This window comes from Bos taurus, unplaced genomic scaffold (assembly GCF_002263795.3).
Source record: "Bos taurus isolate L1 Dominette 01449 registration number 42190680 breed Hereford unplaced genomic scaffold, ARS-UCD2.0 Leftover_ScbfJmS_14, whole genome shotgun sequence".
In the NCBI taxonomy this organism is placed as follows: Eukaryota; Metazoa; Chordata; class Mammalia; order Artiodactyla; family Bovidae; genus Bos; species Bos taurus.
The window spans coordinates 16,938-33,874 of record NW_020190499.1 but is presented as its reverse complement, the minus strand read 5'-3'; positions in this window follow the sequence as shown (position 1 = coordinate 33,874).

The window sequence follows — 16,937 nt, the reverse complement described above, 5'->3', positions numbered from 1 at the left end:
GTGGCAAAGAGGTGAAAAGTGACAGTGAAGTCTGTCGGTTGTGCCCGACTCTTGGCGACCCCCCTACCAGGGATTTTCCAGGCAAGAGTACTGGAGTGGGTTGCCATTTCCTTCTCCAGGGGATCTTCCCAGCCCAGGGTTCGAACCTGCGTCTCCCACATTGTAGGCAGACGCTTTACCATCGGAGCCAACGGGGATTTTCCTAAAAGATCAGGAAAGAACAAGGATGTCCACTCTCAACAGTCTTGTTCAACATAGTAGTGGAAGTGTCCTACCCTGAGTAACTAGGCGAGAAAAGGAAATTAAAGGCATCAGATTAAAGGAACAGATGAAGTTACACTGTCATATTCGATTACGACAGGATTTATATGAAACCCTAAAAACTCCACCAGTAACAACCATTAAAACTAATAAACTCAGCAATATAGCAAGACATGAACCATCAGAGAGAGAACAAAACAGTCCCATATACAAATGCACCCCCCCAAAAAAATACTGAAATAAATTTAACCGAGGGGCAGAAACACATGTACAGTCATGGGCTCCAAGACATAGAGTCTGGGTTCAAATCCCAGCTCGTCTGCTGACCTGCAGTGTGACCCCAGGCAAATCACACAATGATCTGAGTCTCAACATATTCAACTGTAAAATGGACACAAACCCAGTATCTCCTCCCAGGGCTGTGAAACTCCAAGGAAATGCTTATTTAGGCCCAGGGGTTGGAGTGTCTCCAGGAGCCTCTCCTTGTATGAAATTCCTCTAGAACTGGGCTCTCCTGATCCTGTGGGTGAGGGTCAAGGGTAGAGCCTGGGAACCAAATGGGACTGGACAAGGACGAGGACAAAAAAATACTAGTTCTCTGTCGATGAGGGAAGCCACCTCCTTTCCAGATCTCAGAGTGGGGCCTGCACTGAGGGCCCGGGGGATGCACAATCAGAAGTGATAACTCCGAACCCCCCACAGCAGGGACGGAGCCTTCCTGGCAAGAACCTTCTCTCTGGTCCAGGCTCCAGTGTGATGTGGTGCTGCTACCTGAGTTCTCCATCTCTCCACCAGGCAAAAAGCTCTCAGGAGCTGGAGGTCTATTAAACCACAGGTGCTTGAGAGTCAGAATGACACAAGGACTAACAACATTGAAAATTAGCTATATTTTAAAAAAATGACAGAAGTACAGATGAGGCAGGGGATGAGAAGCAGAAGGATTGACTACCTCTCGAGCCTTTAGCAGAAATATCTCCACACCAGCTCAGCAGAGCCCACAGGAGGAAAATATAATGGAAAAGCAGGCTATGGGTATATCTCTACATTGCTGGACTCAGAGACCCAAGTCCCAATCCACCAACATTGTTCTGCATATCCAGACACGGAGAGGAAGAAACACAGACCTTGCCTTAGGAAGTCTCAGCCAGACTTAATATTGGGGTGCTGAGCATGGTCACATGGTCACTATGGACTCAGACCCTCCTCCATGCTTACATCCTCTGTTCTCACAGAAACATACACGGTTCACTACAGAGAACCCTCTGAGGGTACTTGTGTATACTAGAGACTGGCAATGGTGAAATGCAAAGAGAAGACACAGAAATGGAAACATGCCTCTGGGGTGCTCTACAAATTAAGAAATTCTGAAGTTCTTGATACTTGGCATTTTTAAAAAAGCTTCTTAATATGTAAACCCAGAAAGGACAGTTCCAGGAGAAAGGACAAAGGAATCGTCCCTTTGGGAAAATTTGGTATCCATATGGAAAAGTAAGTTGGATCCCTACCTCACAAAACACCACCAAACCAATTAGACACACACTGAGAACCAACATGGCATCTGGCCCATCACTTCATGGGAAATAGATGGGGAAACAGTGTCACACTTTATTTTTTGGGGCTCCAAAATCACTGCAGGTGGTGATTGCAGCCATGAAATTAAAAGATGCTTACTCCTTGGAAGGAAAGTTATGACCAACCTAGATAGCATATTCAAAAGCAGAGACATTACTTTGCGGACAAAGGTCCATCTAGTCAAGGCTATGGTTTTTCCAGTGGTCATGTATGGATGTGAGAGTTGGACTGTGAAGAAAGCTGAGCGCCGAAGAATTGAAGCTTTTGAACTGTGGTGTTGGAGAAGACTCTTGAGAGTCCCTTGGACTGCAAGGAGATCCAACCAGTCCATTCTAAAGGAGATCAGCCCTGGTCTTTCTTTGGAAGGAATGATGCTAAAGCTGAAACTCCAGTACTTTGGCCACCTCATGCGAAGATTTGACTCATTGGAAAAGACCCTGATGCTGGGAGGGATTGGGGCCAGGAAGAGAATGGAACGACGGAGGATGAGATGGCTGGATGGCATCACCAACTCGATGGATGTGAGTTTGAGTGAATTCCAGGAGATAGTGATGGACAGGGAGGCCTGGCATGCTGCGATTCATGGGGTCGCAAAGCGTCGGCCACGACTGGGCGACTGAACTGAACGGAACTGAAGAACCAACAATTGAAAGAAAAACTTTACAAAATTTCGAACAATTTTTGATGAAGGAATATCTTTTCTTTAAGTTGAGGTATTGTTGATTTACAATAATTTGTTTAAGGTGTACAGCAAAGTGATTCACTGATTTAGCCTCTCAGGTGCTTCCTTGGACAAAACTCATTCCCTTTGGGAGGCCCGTGTGCCATGCCCTCAACTCAGAACAGCTAAGAATCCTGAATACGCAAAGCAGCATGTGGTGGTGCTTGTGGGGGTTTTTAGACTGAATAAATTATTCTAACATGATACAAGAAACAAGCCCAGAGGTTAGGAGAGGATCTCCAAACCTATCTTCAAACAGGAGGCCCGGCTCCCTTGAATGTGGGTGAAACAGCGCTTGGGAAGGGAAGAGGTGTGTCATGAATATTGTGCCTGCAGAGGACAAAGTGATGAGTAGAGAGGATGCGGGGCATGTCCTAGGACACTGAGCACAAAGACACAGTGACTAGACTCTCAGCCCTCCTCTCGGGGTATCGCACTGTCTCCACCTCAGATAAGGGAAAAGCAGCTCACGTGTGTCCTGGAGAGTATGGTCACATGACCTGGCCCTGGCCAATCGGTGTGTTCTATCCCCTCTGGCCACCGTGATTGGCTCAGGACTGGTGCGATGACCAATCGGGGCCCAGGGCCAGGCCTCACGCAAGAATCAAGAGAAGAGGAGCTGGCCTTCTGCCAGAAGGAGTGGGGCTGGGTGAGGTCAGGCTACAGCAGTGGGAGGGGCATGAGGTCAGCCTGGGGCGGTTGGTGGCCTTCCTGAGCCCATCAGGGCAGAGCTGCTGGCCTGAGAATGAGGCCGCTGCTGAGCCCAGGGGTTGAGAGTGCCGGTTCCTGCTGTGGTCCCAGAGCTCCACCTGAAAGCGGAAGGAAGCCGTCTGCCTGTGAGTCCTCTCCTGCTTGTCTGTCAGCTTGTCTGAACCACGCTGACATGAGACATGTAGGGACCCTCCCTCAGTTTGCAACATGTTACATCCATTGCTGTCCTTTCAGTGCCTCGCTTGAAACTCAGTTCATGAGCTCCTTTGTCTGCATCGCGGCCCACCTGGCTGCCACGGGAGGGATACAGCTGACAATGAATCCAAAGCTCATATCTCACAGCCGGGAATCTGTGTATAAAGGACCTGATTATTCACGCTGTAGAGGCAGTAGTAGGTTCCAGGGATCGGTAACCAGGGCTTGAGTCAAAGTGACTCCACAGCTGTTTTAATGCCTGGGGAGGGTTCTGGCTATAGTGGGGGTGTGGTGAATCTCCTGAGGTTCTGAAGGCCTCCTGTGTGCAGGTTCCTGGTGCAGAGAGAAGAGAAGGCGGAGTCCTTCCCTGGAGGTGGTCACAGCTCATGGAGGAGCCAGACAGGCAGGCAGGGCACGATAGCACCTGAGCTGCCTTCATGAGTGAATGTTGTGGGGGCAGAGGAAGAGCATCAGGTCTGCTCCCTTATGTGGTGCCCAGGGCAGGTTGTCACCAGAGTAAACACTTACTATGGTGATGACCATCACTCCTGTCTGCAAAGGGTTTACACTGTGTGTGTCTACATCTGAGCAGTCAGGCCGTTTCTAAACTACACTGGCCATGGGCATTGCCTCTCCTTAGAACTTGATATGTTTCATCTCTTCCTTACTGAACATTCATTGCCAAGAGGGTTTTTGGGCCACAAGGATATTGGGTTGTTCTCTAGCTTTGTCTCATGAGGAATGCTTTTCCAGTTGTTGGTGTGGTTTGTTTTTCCAGCTCTCTTTCCTGGCTTATTTTGTGAATTTGTTTCTGCCAGAGGAAGAGCTTCGGATCTGCCTTCTGGCTGAGATGTGACACTTACAACAGCAGCACTGACCTGGATATCATGACCATATTTGCCAAAAGGGCTTTGTTTTGCAGAAGACATCTTGAAAGTACCTACACTGTCCTTTCAGATACCCAAAGGCTATTTGAAATGAAATAAAAAACAAGAATTCTCAAGTTTAGTCTTATAATATGTGGGGAGTCAGAAAAATCACCCGGAGAAGGGAAACACTACCCACTCCAGTATTCTGGCCTAGAGAATTCCTTGGAGGGTATAGTCCACGGGGTCGCAAAGAATCAGACAAAATCGGATGACTGAACACCAACAGCCATGAAGTTTCACCATTTGTCAAAAAGAGATACCAACAGTATTTGCACAACTGTGTGCGTGTTCAGTTGCTCATTCGTGTCCAACTCTTTGCAGCCCTGTGGACTGTAGCACCCAAGATCCTCTATCCATGGAATTTTTCAGGCAAGAATACTGAAATGGGTTGCCATTTTTCCTCCAGGGGATCTTCCCCACCAAGGGATTGCACCCAGGTCTCCTGGATTTCCTACATTGGCTGGCAGGTTCTCTTCTGCTGAACCACCTGGGAAACAAGTCAGTACATCACTGGGGTATCCTAAGGTACTTAACTTAGAGTCTGGCACTCGGGTCATTCTCACTGGTGATGTGAATATTCAGTCAGATATCATTATTGCTCATATGATAATGGAATGGCCATGCTCACACAGGAGAAAGAATAGCCTTTCCAAGTCCAATTAAATCCTTCAGCACACATATCTTCTTTAAAACTTCTGACTTTGAAATAAACATCAAGCATAAAGACATTGGTTATGGCCACCAGGAAAGATCGAGTTGTACTAATCAGTGACGAGGCTTCTTCCAGTTCCAACATGCATGCGTTGTTTCCCCAGCACCACCCAGCTCTTCTGTGACAGCAGCTGGGGGTCCTGCAACTTAACTCAGTGTGGACTCTGCCTATCTGGGGGTAGTTCCAGACCCCACAGGTTAAAGGCCCAGCCCTACAAGACCCTCCCCCCACTCCAGCCATCATTTGCAAGCCCAGATTGTCACCTGCGCTCTGACCCACTGGCTACCCGTTCAGAGGTTCTAATGACTTTGGGTTCTATTAATTTGTCGAGTGGTCACAGAACTCAGAGAAACATGTTGCATAGTAGATCACAGCCTTATTGTAAAAGGTAATAAACTCAGGAACAGCCAACGGAGGGGGATACACAGGACAGGGTGTGTGTGTGGGGGAGGCACGGAACTTCACACTCTCCGAGCCTCACTTTCCCCAAATTTGCATGTGTTCATCAACACAGAAGCTGTCGAGGCTCTGTTTGGGGGTTTTTATGGAGGAGTCATCACACAAGCACAATTGATTAAATCACTGGTTGTTGGTGATTGCTTCAAGCAGAAGCCCTTCTGGCTTTCCCGGACATGGTGGGCGGGGGCAGGGGAGGGACTGAAAGTTCCAATCCTCTAACCATGTGCTTAGTTACCCTGGCAAGCAGCGCCCCTCTTTGGAAAGGAGGCACTCTTTGAAAAGTCACCTCATTCACCTAATAAGAGACACCTTGTCTGCTCTCCCCACTTAGGTAATTCCCAGAGTTTTAGGAGCTCTGTGCCAGGACCAGGGGACAAAGGCCAAAAATGTATTTCTTATTATTAATACAAATCACAAAGTCACAGTGACCCCAAATTTCAGTGATAATTTGATTCTATAGCCTTAAAAGTTTTTCAGCGGTTGATTGGACCTTTTTTAAAAAAAATTTTGGGGCCACATCTCGAGGCATGCGGTGATCTTAGTTCCCCAACCAGGGATTGTACCCACACTTCCTGCATTGGAAGGCAGAGTGTTAACCACTGGACCACCAGGGAAGTCCCTGATTGGGCCCTTTTTAGGTGGCATAAACTAATGGTTCAAGATTTTGAAAAGCTGGAGCTGAGCATGAGCCATCTTCCTGTGGTGTCTTCAATTCATTACCGATTTTTCCATGGCCCCTGCAAACCCGAGCTTTCCTCTGAGATGAGTCAGGCCCCAGGAAGCCTGTTGCCTGCCCCTGCTGGAGACCAGAGTCTATTCACGGGCTGGCTGGGCACAGGTAGCAAGCGGGGTGTGTGCGGGTCCACACCAGCCCAATTAGCGGAGAGATGTCCGGGATGACCCATTCCCGGGTGTGCTCTGATTCCAAGAAGTGAGAGGGTTTGGGGAACAAGATAGCCTCAGAGAGAGCCCAGCCACATGACCTTGCCCACTGTGAAACAAACTTGGGGCTTATGCATGCTTCCCCAGGGAGAAAGAAATCCATGGACTCCATTGGATCCTCAAACAATGACCCCCAAAAGATGAAGAGTCTTAAAGTGGGATTTCTCAGCCTTGGTGTTGTTGGCATTTAATATCTTGCAGCATTCATAAATGCAACTGAAAATGTCCCCAGATGTTACCAGTGTCCCCCCGGCCCAAACATGAAGGGCAGCTGGACATGCTGGACCAGAAGCAGGGATGAATTAAATGAAAGTTGCTCAGTCGTGTCTAACTCTTGGCGACCCCATGGGCTATAGAGTCAATGGAATTCTCCAAGCCAGAATACTGGAGTGGGTAGCCTTTCCCTTCACCAGGGGATCTTCCCAACACAGGGATCGAACCCAGGTGTCCTGTATTGCAGGCAGATTCTTTACCTGCTGAGCCCCAAGGGAGGCCCAAGCGAAGCCCAGTGAAGCAAGAGGAATGGGGGCAGATAGGCAAGTCTGCCCTCCTGAAGTGTCTGCTGGCCCGGTCGTCTGCAGTTCTGACTGGGCAGGGTGTGGAGGTCACGGGGGCTCAGAGATGTGTGACCCCCTTTGCTCCCCTGGGCCAGCTGGCGTGTGGGGCTTTGAGCCCCACACAGATGGGGCCCCTGTGTGCAGCGTGAGCCTTTCTCCCGAGTCAGGAGGTTTATTGTTGAGAAGACATCCCATGATGACCAGGGGAAGACTGGCCTGGATGAGGTAGCGGTCGATTGGTGGATCTTAGGGACACAGAACATTGAGTGTCCCAGGTGGGGCTTCTGATACCGATGACCACAAACTTGGGTGGTGGGAAGGCTTAAAACAATACTAATCAATTATCTCCCCGTTCTGGGGGCCGGAAGTCTAAAGTCCAGGGTCAGCAGGACTGGGCCCCCAGACCTGGGCTCTGGAGGAACGTCACTCCCAACTCTTCCAGTTTCTGGGGCTCCAGGTGTTCCTGGGTTTGTGGCCACATCCCCCCAGCCTCTGCTTCCTCCTCACACAGCCTCCTTCTCTCTGTGTGTCTCTCCTCTTCTTATAAAGACACCCAGCATCCTGCACAAGGCCCACCTAATCCACTGTAACCTTATCTAACTTGATTTCATCTGCAAAGACCCCATTTCCAAAAAAAGGCCCCCCGGCAAATATGGGGAGTTGGGATGTGGGTGTCTCTTTTGGAAGGAACCATTCACCCTGCCACAAAGCTGAGCATTTACACACGAGCGGTTATCCCAGGAGTGGGGGAAGCTCACACGGGACCCCTCGAGTACAGCCACGGGTGGGGGAGGCACAGCACGTGGTTGGAGGGCTGAGCAGGGTAGATGGTCTGTCGGGGACCAAGCCTTGGCCTGGCTGCCTTGGTGCAGGGTCCTGGGGTGTGCACGGAAGCCCCTGAGGTCGTCAAGATGCAGGTTCTGACTTTTAGCAGATCTAGGAGTGCCCCACAGCGCGCTTCTCACCTGCTCCCAGGGTGTATAAACTGATGACCCTGGTCCATGCTTAGAGGTGCGAGGAGCGTGCAGGCCTGTTTCCCAGGAGCTGTCAGAAACTTCCCCAAGGAAGGCCCCCCTCTACAGTGTCCACGCAAGTCCCCGATCCCCTGTCCAGTGCCCCAGAGGTGCCCCAGACAGAGACCTGTACACAACACTGGGTGCCCGGGCCAGGAACCCAGTGGAGGGGGAAGTGGTGGGTCTGGAAGAAACGTGCTCATAACTTTGCGTATAGGACAGATGGAGGCTGAGCCTGGCCGACTGGCTGTGACCACAGGTGATCCACTTGCCCCTCCATCCTCGGCCAGGCACCATGGGCCCAGAGGAACTCAGCTTAAAAATTGCTTCCCCAGCCACCCACAAAAGGGGCCCTCATTGTCAAATTAGGATCTGACACCTTGATCCAGAAGACGGCCCCCGAAGTCAGTTTCACACATGAAGGTCCAGGAGGGGTGTCATGTCAGAGACCCCTGGGACAGCAGACAGGATGGAAATGGTGGGGAAAGGTCCTGGAGGCAGGCGGCCCAGGCCTGCCTTCTGCCGGAGTGCCTCTTCTGCCCATCCCCCACTGCTCTGTCCCTCCGATGGCTGGTGGCGGCGTTAGCGGCCAGGGTTCCCAGGAAAGGGATAAGAGCACCTTGTGGGGAATTCCTCTGGAGCCAGCGCCATTTCCTATGGATGAAGGTTAAAGTGCCACTGGGGTAGGAGGAGCATCCTGAAATGATCTGACCTTGACTCACGGCCTGGAGTCGGGACTCAGATTGGAGTCCAGGCGCTCGCTGGAGCGGAGGGGTTCAGCTTCAGGAGAGGGTCATGCACGCTGACTTGGGGGTGGGGGTGTAGTCGTGGGGTGGGCTCACCACTAGGACGAAGATTCGGGTCCTTGATATCAAAGAGAGGCGGGGCTTCCCGCCGACCCATTGAGAAGCAGGTGTCAGCTCATGGAGACCACGGCGGCTGCCGCCCCAGCTTGGGGCTTCTTCTCCTCTTTCCTGCTCCTGGCCTTCAGGACGCTAGTGGCCGCCTTGCTGGGCGCCGCTCACCGCCTGGGGCTCTTCTATCAGTTGATGCACAAGGTGGACACGGCAAGCATCCGGCATGGTGGGGAGAATGTGGCAGCCGTGCTGAAGGCCCACGGTGTGCGCTTCCTTTTCACGCTGGTCGGCAGGCACATTTCGCCACTGCTGGTGGCCTGTGAGAAGCCGGACACTCTGCCTGACAACCCCATCCTGGGTCGATGGCGGGGACTTTGTGGGCACAGCTGCCTACCTGGTGCAGCCCCGTGGGCCCTTGTGTTGGCTTGATCCTGGGGCCTTCAGGACTCTGGGGGTTGGCGCCGGATTTGCACTTGGGACCAAACTGTGTCGGCCGGATGCTGAGGTCTGGTGCCTGTTTGGGGATGGAGCGTTTGGCTATAGCCTCTTCGAATTTGACACCTTCGTCAGACACAAGATCCCAGTGATGGCCTTGATAGGAAATGATGCTGGCTGAACCCAGATTTCCAGGGAGCAGGTGCCCTCTCTGGGCAGCAATGTGGCCTGTGGCCTGGCTTACACTGATTATCACAAGGCAGCCCAGGGACTGGGGACCCAGGGCTTGCTGCTCTCATGCGAGAGTGAGGATCAGGAGGTCAGGGTGCGTGACGACCAGCAGTGGTGCCAAGACGGCCCCCCGGCTGTGGTCAGCATCCTCGTCGGGAGGATGGACTTCCGGGACGGCTCCATTGCCATGTAGGGCCTCGTGGGTCAGTGCTCTTGGCTCTCTTCCCACCCCTGGACTGTGCCTAGCTGGCTTGGAGTTTCATCCTTGCCTGCCCTGGGCCTAAGCCATGAGGCCCAGTGACCCTGCAGTCTTCCCTGAGGACAGGGAGGGGTTGGAAGGAGTCAGAGCTAAGACAGGCTCTGACAGCCCTGGGGAGTCCTTGGGCCTATTTGTGAGCTCAACTGTGTCCTTTCCCCTGCTCACTTGTTGTTCAGTCACTACGTCGTGTCTGTCTCTTTGTGACTTCATGGACTGCAGCACGCCAGGCTCCTCCATCCCTCCACTATCTCCCAGAGTTTGCTCAAATTCGTGTCCATTAAGTCGGTGATGCTATCTAACCACCTCATCCTCTTCTGCCTCCTCCTCCTTTTGCCTTCAGTCTTTCCCAGCATCAGGGTCTTTTCCAGTGAATTGGCTCTTTTGCATCAGGTGGCCAAAGTATTGCAGCTTCCTGTCTCACACACTGAATAAACCACGTCTGGTCCATGGGGGCCCAAGTACTCAAAAAAAAAAAAAAAAAAGAGCAGGTTGTGGGCCAAAATGTTTCCTTGTAACTGAAACCCATCAGCATTTTTCAAGTGCAAACTCAAAGCCAGGGCATTATTTATGTCCACTGGTAACTGCTGATAAGGCCACACAGGAAACTCCCGGCTGTGTACTGGGGGTGACCGAGGCCCACACCTCCCTGATGTTGAACTTGACTCCGGATTTGGCAGAATTGTTAAGGCTGCAGACACGTGAACCCTACAATGTCAGTTTGCTTTCAAGCTGCCTTTCAGGGCTCGCCACGGCACCCCAGGGCTGGCAGGCTGTAGTTTCTCCTCATTCCTCCCTGGAGCTGGTGGGCCATGGTGGTATCTGTTTCCCGTCTTTGTGGATATTGTTTTTTGAAAAGCAAGTGAACAACTGCCTGCTGGAGGATGGCAGCCGCCTCCACACCAGACTCCAGGATGGCTGGTCAGGCGGTGAGGGTACCTGAGCTCCCAGGGAGGCTCAGACCCTGCACAGATCCTCTGAGGCCACGTGTGTGGGTCCAGACCCAGGCTGGCCACTTTCTGGGGGCTGAACAGCCTCAGGCAAGGGGCTTCCCCACTTGGGACCTTGGTTTTTCCATCCTAGAATGGAGGGGCTTTCATCTGCTGGCGGGTGGGGAGGGTTGCCGTGGACATGGAACAGAGGGGAGAGGGGGATGTTTCTTTCAGTTTCCAGCTGAGGCCTTGTGGGCATGAGCTGGTGTCCGAGACAGTTCCCAGACTTGGCTGAGTGTGGTGATGAGCATGGAGTTGGGGGGCAGGGGTCCCTCCTCATAGCCTGGACATTGGGATGGGGGTTCTTGACTTGGAGGCACCTCAAGTCTAATTTCAACAACTCCGTATGTAAGGATAATGCAGCAACAGATGTTGTCAGGGACTTGTCAGCCTGGATGCAAAGCCCCATCCCTACCCCACCTTCTGTGGGCATCCTGACCTGACTTGTGGTACAGGGGTCAGATCCCTTTACCGAGGGAAGGAACTGAGGCTCTGAGAGGTGGGGCAAGGAGATCAAGGCCACTGGGTCTGACAGGGGCAGAGCCAGCACTTGAACCTGGGTGCTGGGTCCTCGTGTCAGACTCTTTGCCCTGAACCATGAGAACTGGATTATAGAGAGGGCTGAGTGCCAAATAATTGATGCTTTTGAACTGTGGTGTTGGAGAAGACTCTTGAGAGTCCCTTGGACTGCAAGGACATCAAACCTGTCAATCTTAAAGGAAATCAACCCTGAATATTCATTGGAAGGACTGATGCTGAACCTGAAGCTCCAGTACTTTGGCCAACTGGTGTGAAGAGCTGACTCATTGGAAGATCCTGATGCTGGGAAAGATCGAGGGCAGGAGGACTAAAGGGGGTGTCAGAGGATGAGATGGTTGGATGGCATCACTGAGTCCATGGACATGAGTTTGAGTGAGCTCTGGGAGGTGGTGAAGGACAGGGAAGCCTGGTGTGTTGCAGTCCGTGGGGTCTCCAAGAGTTGGACATGACTTAGTGACTGAACAACAACAAAATGTGGTCTTCAGCCGCCATCTCACTCCTACCCCCAGGCTTAGTGCCTATGCCATGAGCCTCTCCTACAGTGAGGTGTCAGGGGCCATTGTCTAGTCCCGAAGCTATTCATATCTCTATTCATAATTCCACCATTACACATTCATTTCTTTGGCCATAATGTTTTTATGTCTCTTGAGTCTTAAGTGCTGAGGCTTTTATACACCCCACCTGGCTTCCTTTGGGCCTCTCTTGGTTTTGTGGAAGCGTACTTGTTATAAACTAGAGAAGGAAATGGCAAAGTTATAAAGTGAATTCTGGACATGTTTTAAGAGTCTTGTCTTTAAAGTTCCCAAGGACGGCTCTTCCCGGTCCCAGGTAGTCGGGCTGACATCTGTGCCCCTCTGGTTGCAGTTCTGACGTCCTCCCATGTCTCTAGGCCAGTTGTGTGCCAGAGTCAGCTCTTTCTGGTTCATTGGGAATTCTGCCAGCTGGGTGTTAACCCTTTGGTACATGAAACAGGCCATGGCGGGAGTATTTACACCACAGAAATTGGCAAATGATGTAGCTACAGATCAGAGTTGGTTTTTCTTCCTGGAGAGCAGGGGGTTGGGCAGGGGGCTGCATACGTTATCAGCGTGCCCCTGCTGTGTGGCCACGTGTCTCCTTTTCCTGAAGAGGTCAAGTGTCTTCAAACGTGTCTGTTGTATTTTCACTTCTCATTATGACATGTTTTTATTTCTGCCCATTCTGTTTGGTTCTCTTCCAAGTTGGCTGTGTGATTTTCTTTAATGGTTTCCTGTCCTGTGCAGGACCTTTCTATCTTGAGGTTTATTTCTCTGAATAAGGTGAGCTTAGCTGATTGATTAGATTTATTATCCATCAAATCCTCTCAGAATCCCAAAGCTGAGGGGGTCACTTCTGCTGGTTCTCCTCCAGCTGTCTTTCATCCTGGTGTGCCTGGTGTTCTTCCACAATGGCCACCACCCTTCCATAACCCGTGGGGCAGTTCCCAAGCCTGGGAAGAAGGTGTCCTTATCCAGAAAGACTTGGCACTTGCATTCTCCACTCATCTGAGGGTGTTATGGATAGGATCACCTTGAACCAGGGTGACATGCCTGGACCCACTGGGGTCCTCACCCGCTCCTTCTCCTGCTCAGCACCAGAACCACCTTCCTTGTAATTCCAGCGGCTGGAGAAGGGAGGTGGTTTCTGGGTCACCTGAAAGTGTCGTCTCCTGGGAGTCCAGCTCCATGGGGAGGGAGGGGTCTTCTGTTAGAGTTCTCCTCTTGGGCAGTTGCTCCTCTGGGTCTTCTCAGGTCTTCAGCAACTTGAAGGCGTGACACTTTTTTGTTGTTGTTGTTTTCCATGAGAGTGTGGATCTGAGTAACCTACCCACCAATCATCAAAGCAGACTGTGAATGAATACATGTCTTTTATTCCTTCAACAAGCCAGGCCTTGGGAGCTAGACCCTATGCCGAAGCTGAGGGGTAAATCCGCCCCAGCCAGTCCTGCAGCCCCAGCTCCCTCAGAGACTGCGTTCTGGGTCCTGGCTCACTGGAGACAGTCGAGGGTACCACATCCAGGATGTGTAGAAGGCATGCTTATGCCAGCACCCCATGTGACTGCTCCTCCTGGGCGGTGCAGACATGGTCAGCAGAAACCACGGTGCAGAAATGCCTCCCTGCAGACCCTTGCCCAGGGACTGAGCACTTTTCTGTCCCCTTTGGGAGCCGTCCAGGTGGAGGGCAGGCGTGAGGAAGTCAGGGTCAGCCCTCAGTGGCAGTCCCAGCCTGCCGCCTCGTCCACGAGTATTAAAATGAACCTGAGGATGCTGCCGAGGTTGGGGAAGGACTGCAGGAGCATCCTCGGCCAGCACACAGTAGGAGCTCAGCAGGACTGTCCCCCCAGCCCCCTGGATCACTCAGCAAATATCATCAACCAAGGCTCCTGTGAGATGTTAAAGTGACCCAGAAAGGGCCCGTCTTCCTACTCCGGGAACTGGAAATAGGGTGGTCCTGGAGCCGATCAGGAGAAGGAGGGGGTGAGGCCCACCCCGTGCCAGACGCTCTCCCTCTTGGGGGACCCGTCGGTCACCTAAGCAGACAGACCCAGCCTGGAACCAGCATTCCAGCTCACACCCATGTGGGACCCCAGTGCCAACAGGAAGAGCAGGCAGGACCCAGGGCTGCCAAGAATGCACCCGGTCATTAGGGACTGACCAGGCATCACGTGCTTCAACACATTTACGGAGAACACGACCTCTCCCACAGAGCAGCCCTGGCATCAGAGACCCTCCGAGTGGTGGTATTATCCTTGGAGCTGAGGAAGCCGAGGGCACAGGGGGGAGGTTGACCAGGCCCCTGTGGTGGTCAGAAGTCTGGCCCAGGCCTCCCACCTGGCTGCGTGGCTTCCTGGCCCGGCGGTGCTCGGGAGCCGTCCTGTGTGTCCCTGCTGTGCACACACGCTCCCCACAGCTCCTGCTGGACCATGAGCCGGGGAGGGGTGCACACACAGGATGCCGTGGGGGCGCCCCCACCACCCTCGGGCCTGAGACTCGGCACCGCTAATTCCCTGATGGCAGTGACGGGGCCCTCTGGGGTGGGCGGCAGCTGTGGGGTCAGGATGGGCTGGGGAAGTGTGCTGCCCAGGAGCCCTCTAGGGGCAGCTAGGGACGCCAGGCTCGGCCTCACTGAGGCCAACCTTCCAACAACCTAGGTGGCTGCCCTTCAGCAGAGATGGGTGACCGTGACGCACAACACGCCGGCTCAGGCAATCGTGGGGACGAAGAGGGAACCTTGGCATCCTAGACCACCAGGAATCCCCCATGGGGACGTTTTTGCTTGCCCTGTGAGTCCCTTCTTCCTTCTAAAAGGCAAGTGCCAGGAACGACTGTGGTGAGGTCGCTGTTCCAGTGAGTTGAGCCGGGAGCAGAGGTTTAACGCCGTCCAGACTGCGCTGGGCGAGCCTCCCCCCTCCCCTCCCCCACCTCGGACAGCACAGTCCTGGTCACTCTTCTGGGCCTTCTTGGCTCTTTAGGAACTTTAAGGTGTGGCGTTTGTTATTTCTTGTCTTGGTCCAGCATTTGGTGGCGGTCCATTGCAAGGGCCCTGACCCTGTCCCCTCCCCGAGCCCCTTGGCCCTCCCCATGCCCACGCCAAGGCTCGAGGCCCCTGCGGTTCTGTGGCCTCCAGACTCCCCACCCGAGGGGCCAGTCCGGACAGAAGCCACCGCTCTGGGGCTTCCAGCTGGGGGAGGGGACCAGCATCTTATTGTTTCTTCCTCCCGGGAACAGACTGCTGTCAGGCTAGGCACCAGGGTTTAAAACATCCTATATGTGTAAGAACGAGGACATCCCATATGTCCACTGAGTCCCACGACCCTGTCCCGATCCTGCCAGATGTTTTTCTGGGAGGGACCCTGTCGCTCACGTAAACAGCTGAGCGTGTTTTCCCAGGGATGTGGCCTGGGCACTGCTTCATGACTAGTGTCGAGAGAAATCTCCATGGACTCGGAGGAATATATTTTGGGTCTTTGCGTGTGGTTGAACAGAGCACACAGAAAGAAATGGGAACTGTAACAGGAAAGACCGGGTTGGCCGTGTGGGGCCATCCACGGTCATTCCCAGGGCCCCATGTGGTCATCCCCGCGCCAGGAGCCCCCAGGCTAGAGGCATTGCTGCTTCTTGTCTCGGTGCCACAAGGCTTCCTATGGTAGGGGAAGCGGCCTCCAGCTTCTTTGCAAAGAGAGTCTGTGCAGGGGTAGTCTTAGTGGCCTCAAGGTCATGGAGAGGTGGCATAGCCCCAGCCACGGGGTGGGCGGGGTTGCTGAGAGCACCAATATCTCCCCCCAACTGTGAAGCAAGTCACGAATGGCAAAGATTTGCAGAGGAGCAATAGGTGGTCTCTGAGAGGCTGAGTCACTCGCCAGAGACAACACAGCAGCAGACCGGGACTCCACCCAGGTCGTTTAAACCACAGCTCCCTCCTGTGCCCATCTGACCTGCCCCTTGAGGGCAGCAGGAAGATCTGGGCTCTCCTGGCCTGAGCGGCCATGCCTGCCTCCCTTCATCCATCCTGAGATGTGTCCATTCGCAAACCATGTGCTGTTTCCCCCAGCCCTGGGCCATCATGTCAGGCTCCAGGCTCCCTGCAGGTGAGCGCCACACCCACCAGCACACCTTGGAGCCCTGCTCATTTGGTCCCTGTGCCCGAGTGTCATCCTAACAGTCTTCTTAAGGCAGCCTTAGGACTGAAGTCCTGGAGCCCTGCTTCTTTGAAGCTCCCTGCACCAAGCCCAGTGAGGCTCTGCCCGGGGGCTTCATGACCAGTATGGTGGGCTGAGTGGTGGCCCCGAAAGCCATCCATCCTTCTGCAGCCCACAAAGATGACCTTATTCCGATGAAAAGTCTCGGCAGGAAGTAAGTTACTGACCACTGCACCAGATCACCCGGGACGCATGAGGACCCTAAATCCAATGACGGATATGCTTGGAAGAGAAGAGGGAATGATTTGAAGCACAGAGCCACCCAGGGGAGAAGGTTTGTGCAGATGGATGCAGAGGTTGGGGTGATGTGGCCACAAGCCCAGGGAGGCCTGGGGTCCCCCAAGAGCTGGACCAGGCCAGAGCAACCCTCCCCTGGAGCCTCTGGAGGGAGCTGAGCCCTGCCCACACCTTGATCACAGGTTTCTGACTCCAGACCTGGGGGCGAATGAGTTTGTGTTAAAACTGTCCAGTCTGTGGCCAGTGGCTGCAGCCACCCCTGGATACTGAGAGTGAACTTGCCGGCTCCAAGGTGAGAACAGTGGCAGGACCGGCACCCCGCCCCACACACAGAGACACACAACCTTGTCATGAGGTTAAATGGGTTAATACGCACAGATGCCTGAATCAGGGACTGACACTTGGATCTTAGCCCCCTTCACCTCTTCCTCCTCGTCATCATCACTGTCATTGTTAGAGGCCCTCATCCACTCGTTCAGTGGACACGCGGTGCTCGTGCACGGCCCTAGTGTGTGCAGCGAGGCCAACAAGCTGGGAGGCTCCGCACAGGACTCACCCTGCCTGCTGGGTGAGTGGCCCGCACGGGGCCTGTGCAGTGAC